Source organism: Phyllobates terribilis, unplaced genomic scaffold, assembly GCF_046119375.1.
Source record: "Phyllobates terribilis strain yellow unplaced genomic scaffold, ASM4611937v1 Scaffold_1__5_contigs__length_1240528914, whole genome shotgun sequence".
NCBI lineage: Eukaryota > Metazoa > Chordata > Amphibia > Anura > Dendrobatidae > Phyllobates > Phyllobates terribilis.
In genome coordinates, this window is record NW_027362761.1 from 358,481,654 (window position 1) to 358,488,360 (window position 6,707).

The 6,707-nt window shown below is 49.8% G+C and overlaps 1 non-coding gene across 1 annotated transcript; it reads left to right on the forward strand.

The window, feature by feature from the left end:
• The first annotated feature begins 6,251 nt into the window (after nt 1-6,251).
• LOC141175100 (small nucleolar RNA SNORA13) lies at nt 6,252-6,380 on the forward strand. The gene has a single exon (XR_012253012.1). It is a non-coding gene; the product is annotated as a small nucleolar RNA SNORA13 (small nucleolar RNA).
• The last annotated feature ends 327 nt before the right edge of the window (nt 6,381-6,707 follow it).

Here is a 6,707-nt window from a genome sequence, read left to right on the forward strand (position 1 = left end):
TATGAGAGGGAACTATGAGGAATGTGGGAGGACTGTGAGGAGCAGGCTGTATGAGAGGAGCCTGGGGAAAGTGGGAGGACTATGAGGAGCAGGCTTTATGAGAGGGGACTATGGGGAAAGTGGGGGTCCATGAGGAGCAGACTGTATGAGAGGGAACTATGTGGAAAGTTGAGGGACTATGAGGAGCAGGCTGTATGAGAGGGAACTATGAGGAAAGTGGGGGGACTATGAGGAGCCAGCTGTATGAGAGGGGACTATGGGGAAAGTGGGGGGACTATGAGGAGCAGGCTGTATGAGAGGGGACTATGGGGAAAGTGGAGGGACTATGAGAAGCAGGCTGTGTGAGAGAAGCCTGGGGATAGTGAGGGGACTATGAGAAGCAGGCTGTATGAGAGGGAACTATGGATAAAGTCGGGGGACTATGAGGAGCAGGCTGTTTGAGAGGGTACTATGGGGAAAGTGGGGGGACTATGAGGAGCAGGCTGTTTGAGAGGGCACTATGGGGAAAGTGGGGGGACTATGAGGAGCAGGCTGTATGAGAGGGGACTGTGGGGAAAGTTGGGGGACTATGAGGAGAAGGCTGTATGAGAGGGGACTATGGGGAAAGTAGGGTGACTGAGGAGCAGACTGTATGAGAGGGGACTATGGGGAAAGTGGGGGGACTATGAGGAGCAGGCTGTATGAGAAGAGCCTGGGGAAAGTGGGAGGACTATGAGGAGCAGGCTGTATGAGAGGGGAAAATGGGGAAACTGGGAGGACTATGAGGAACAGGCTGTATGAGGGGGACTATGGGGAAACTGGGAGGACTATGAGGAGCATACTGTATGAGAGTTGACTATGGGGAAAGTGGGGGGACTATGAGGAGCAGACTGTATGAGAGGGAACTATGTGGAAAGTTGAGGGACTATGAGGAGCAGGCTGTATGAGAGGGAACTATGAGGAAAGTGGGGGGACTATGAGGAGCCAGTTGTATGAGAGAGGACTATTGGGAAACTGGGGGGACTATGAGGAGCAGGCTGTATGAGAGGGGACTATGGCGAAAGTGGAGGGACTATGAGGAGCAGGCTGTATGAGAGGGGACTGTGGGGAAAGTTGGGGGACTATGAGGAGAAGGCTGTATGAGAGGGGACTATGGGGAAAGTGGGGTGACTGAGGAGTAGACTGTATGAGAGGGGACTATGGGGAAAGTGGGGGGACTATGAGGAGCAGGCTGTATGAGAAGAGCCTGGGGAAAGTGGGAGGACTATGAGGAGCAGGCTGTATGAGAGGGGAAAACGGGGAAACTGGGAGGACTATGAGGAACAGGCTGTATGAGGGGGACTATGGGGAAACTGGGAGGACTATGAGGAGCAGACTGTATGAGAGGGAACTATGTGGAAAGTTGAGGGACTATGAGGAGCAGGCTGTATGAGAGGGAACTATGAGGAAAGTGGGGGGACTATGAGGAGCCAGTTGTATGAGAGAGGACTATTGGGAAACTGGGGGGACTATGAGGAGCAGGCTGTATGAGAGGGGACTATGGCGAAAGTGGAGGGACTATGAGGAGCAGGCTGTATGAGAGGAGACTGGGGAAAGTGGGGGAATATGAGGAGCAGGCTGTAGGAGAGGGGACTATGTGGACAGTGGGTTGGGACTATAAGGAGCAGGCTGTATGAGAGGAGCCTGGGGATAGTGGGGGGACTATGAGAAACAGGCTGTATGAGAGTGAACTATGGGGAAAGTGGGGGGACTATGAGGAGCAGGCTGTATGAGAGTGAACTATGGGGAAAGTGGGGGGACTATGAGGAGTAGGCTGTATGAGAGGTCAATATGGGGAAAGTGAAGGGACTATGAGGAGCAGGCTATATGAGACTGGACTATGGGGAAAGTTGGGGGACTATGAGGAGCAGACTGTATGAGAGGGGACTATGGGGAAAGTGGGGGGACTATGAGGAGCCAGCTGTATGAGAGGGGACTATGGGGAAAGTGGGGTGACTATGAGGAGCAGGCTGCATGAGAGGAGCCTGGGGAAAGTGGGAGGACTATGAGGAGCAGGCTGTATGAGAATGGACTATGGGGAAACTGGGAGGACGATGAGGAGCAGGCTGTACGAGGGGGACTATGGGGAAACTGGGAGGACTATGAGGAGCAGGCTGTATGAGAGGGGACTATGGGGAAAGTGGGGGAACTATGAGGAGAAGACTGTATGAGAGGGAACTATGTGGAAAGTTGAGGGACTGTGAGGAGCAGGCTGTATGAGAGGGAACTATGAGGAAAGTGGGGGGACTATGAGGAGCCAGCTGTATGAGAGGGGACTATGGGGAAACTGGGAGGACTATGAGGAGCAGGCTGTATGAGAGGGTACTATGGGGAAAGTGGGGGGACTATGAGGAGCAGGCTGTATGAGAGGGGACTATGGGGAAAATGTGGGGACTATGAGGAGCAGGCTGTATGAGAGGGGACTGTGGGGAAATTGAGGGGACTATGAGGAGCAGGCTGTATGAGAGTGGATGATGGGGAAAGTGCAGGGACTTTGAGGAGCAGGCTGTATGAGAGGAGACTGGGGATAGTGGGGGAATATGAGGAGCAGGCTGTATGAGAGGGGACAGTGGGGAAAGTGAGGGGACTATGAGGAGCAGGCTGTATGAGAGGGGATGATGGGGAAAGTGCAGGGACTTTGAGGAGCAGGCTGTATGAGAGGAGACTGGGGATAGTGGGGGAATATGAGGAGCAGGCTGTATGAGAGAGGACTATGGGGAAAGTGAGGGGACTATGAGGAGCAGGCTGTATGAGAGGGGACGATGGAGAAAGTGCAGGGACTATGAGGAGCAGGCTGTATGAGAGGAGACTGGGGATAGTGGGGAAATATGAGGAGCAGTCTGTATGAGAGGGGACTATGGGGACAGTGGGGGGACTTTGAGGAGCAGGCTGTATGAGAGGGGACTGTGGGGAATCTGGGGGGACTATGAGGAGCAGGCTGTATAAGAGGGGACTATGGGGAATGTGGGGGGACTATAAGGAGCATGCTGTATGAGAGGGGACTATGGGGAAAGTGGGGGGACTATGAGGAGCAGGCTGTTTGAGAGGGGTCTATGAGGAAAGTGGGGGGACTGTGAGTAGCAGGCTGCATGAGAGGGAACTATTAGGAAAGTGGGAGGACTATGAGGAGCCAGCTGTATGAGAGGGGACTATGGGGAAAGTGGGGTGACTATGAGGAGCCAGCTGTATGAGAGGGGACTATGGTGAAAGTGGGTGGACTATTAGGAGCATTCTGTATGAGAGTTGCCCTGGGGAAAGAGGGGGGCTATGAGGAGCAGACTGTATGAGAGGGAACTATGGGGAAAGTGGGGGAATATGAGTTGCAGGCTGTATGAGAGGGTACTATGGGGAAACAGGGAGGACTATGAGGTGCAGACTGTATGAAGGGGGACTATGGGGAAAGTGGGGGGACTATGAAGAGCAGACTGTATGAGAGGGGACTATGAGGAATTTAGGGGGACTATGAGGAGCCAGCTGTATGAGAGGGGACTATGGGGAAAGTGTGGGGGCTATGAGGAGCAGACTGTATGAGAGGGGACTTTGGTGAAAGTGTGGGAACTATGAGGAGCAGGCTGTATGAGAGGGAACTATGAGGAATGTGGGAGGACTATGAGGAGCAGGCTGTATGTGAGGAGCCTGGGGAAAGTGGGAGGACTATGAGAAGCAGGCTGTATGAGAGGGGACTATGGGGAATGTGAGAGGACTATGAGAAGCAGGCTCTATGAAAGGGGACTATGGGGAAAGTGGAGGGACTATGAGGAGCAGGCTGTATGAGAGGAGACTGGGGAAAGTGGTGGAGTATGAGGAGCAGGCTGTATGAGAGGGTACTATGGGGAAAGTGGGGGGACTATGAGGAATAGACTGTATGAGAGGGGACTATGGGGAAAGTGGGGGGACTATGAGGAGCAGACTGTATGAAGGGGGACTGTGGGGAAACTGGGGGGACTATGAGTAGCAGGCTGTATGGGAGGGGACTATGGGGAAACTGGGAGGACTATGAGGAGCAGGCTGTATGAGAGGGGTCTATGGGGAAAGTGGGTGGACTATGAGGAGCAGGCTGTATGAGAGGGGTCTATGGGGAAAGTGGGGGGACTATGAGGAGCAGGCTGTATTAGAGGGGACTATGGGGAAAGTGGGGGGACTATGAGCAGCAGGCTGTATGAGAGGGGACTATGGGGAAAGTGGGGGACTATGAGGAGCAGGCTGTATGAGAGGGGACTATGGGGAAAGTGGGGGGACTATGAGGAGCAGACAGTATGAGAGGGAACTATAGAGAAAGTGAGTGAACTATGAGCATCAGGCTGTTTGAAAGAGGACTGTGGGGACAGTGGTGGGACTATGAGGATCAGACTGTCATTTCTGTATTACCCAAGGTACAAGCCTCCTGCACACAGCCCCTGCCACTCAGTTCTAAATTACCCTAGGTTAAAGCCCCCTGCACACAGCCCCAGCCCCCATTTCTGCAATACCCAAGTTGCAAGCCCCCTGCACTCATCTTTTGCCCCCATTTATGTACTACCCAAGGTACAAGCCCCCTGGACACAGCCACTGCCCCCCATTTCTGCATTACCTACAGGTACAAGCTCCCTGCACACAGCTCCTTTCCCTCTGGTCTGCATTGCCCTAGGTAAAACCCCCTGCCCTCCAGGTCTGCATTAACCACTGGTGTAAGCCCCCTGAACACAGCTCCTGCCCCTCAGTTCTGCATTACCCAAGGTACAAGCCCCTTCACACAGCCTCTGTCCTCCAGCTCAAAAAAAAACCCCACACAAACGTTACGCAGCTCTATGGGCACACTGCAGCAGCACTCCTCATGAGGCTTTATATGGTCTAATGCAGTGTTTCCCAAACTCCAGTCCTCACGGACCCCATCAGCTCATGTTTTCAGGATTTTCTTAGCATTGGCCAGGTGGTGGAAATATCATCAAGGCATCAGTAATTCTCTTAGCTGTGCAGCACTATGGAAATCCTGAAAACATGACCTGTGGGGGGCCGTGAGGACTGGTGTTTGGGAGTCCCTTTGTTGGATTTACGGCACTCATGCTGAGTATTGGTATCTGATGGTCTAAAACATGGATAAAGATTCTGTATTACACTATATTTGACAGCATAAGTATATTTATGGTCCTGTATTCATTAACATGGGAAACCATTCGTATGAATTATGGAAAATTTGGGCTAAGCGCTTTTTATTCTTCTGTCTTTGTGTGCACTTTATATCAATTTTTGTAGTTTGTATTTTTAACTATTCTGATGAATAAAATAATTTTTTGGATGAGCCAATAAAAGCCATGTGTTCTCCAGTGTAAGTATCGCTATATGAGTTTTGGGAAAGGGCACCCATTTCTTTTTTGACACTTGTCTTAATTGGGTGCTCTGAATAATATATATGATGTTATTGCTGGGATTCTGTTCACTTAGCATATTAGTATGCTGTATATCAGGGCGTACTGGCCTTGTCTATTTTGGGAAAAGCCTGCTCACAGGTTCCCTTTAAGGCATATTCTTATTGGGTCAATAATGCCTTATCTGCAGCAATTGCCTCTGATTTCCTATAGGTGTTGGAAAAATTGGTTGCTTGACTTTCCACGAATCAGGAAAGGGCTCTGCTCCAAATAAGTCCACTTAAGGCAATATTCCTCGTTGCTATGCATCAAACTGAGTTAGACGCCCATTCCCTACATGGGGTAGGGGGGACTCAGCTTTAATTCTGGGGGTGTAATTGCAAATAATCTAGAAAAATTGCATGTGACAATTGCAAGTGACAACCCTTCACTTAATGCACACCATAAGGAGCCTGTTAGGAGGTAAGCACAAACCATATTCTGACACTTTTACATTCAAATTATGGGAGAATTTCCCGACGGGACTCTCATTTGTAATTCTGGTGATTGCTTCTCTTAATCTATCACATGATGGCGGTACCGCCCTCTGCAGCATCACCCGCATGGAAAAGTTGCTGGATTATTTAAGAATTTTCAATGTTTTCTTACTGTGGGGGTTTGAGTGGAAAACAATTGCAAAAAGACTTCATCAAAGTAATCCAGCCCCCCAATTTTTTTGCCACCACTCTAGAGCCCGATAAGTCTTATTAGTCCAAATTTTTGTGGATATCTGAGGACATTGTCATCCTGGTTACTCTTATTACTTGTACTTCAAGCCCTCTCTTATGAGAACCCATTTTCTATGTTCTAAGTTTACAAAATGTTCTGTTGTGCTGGAGCAGGGAGGTTTGCCTTTGTGTTACCCATTGATTTTATCAAAATGATGAATGTGGCGTCAAACAAGACATACAGTAACTGCCATGCCCCTTGTCATGCCCTGATATTATTGTGCGGGAACTAGGTTGCATGGGAACAGTTGTGTCCTAACGTACATTGTACTGTTTTGTGTATTTTTAACTATTCATGCTCAGAATATAAAAACTTGGGTTTAATTTATCACAATTGTCTGAAACAAACTATTACCCATAGCAAGATGTCATCTGCCGGCAGAATTTTTGTAGCTTTGGAAAAATAAAAGCTGCTTTGACAGGCTGCTATGGGCAGCAAATACTTTTGGTTTATTTTTGACTGCTTTGCTAAATCTCCCCAATGAGGTCATTAGTATGGCACATGCACCAGGAAACTGCCCTGCTTTTTTTTACAACTGTTCTGGACACTGTCCCTTGCCCATTGGTGCATGGCTTA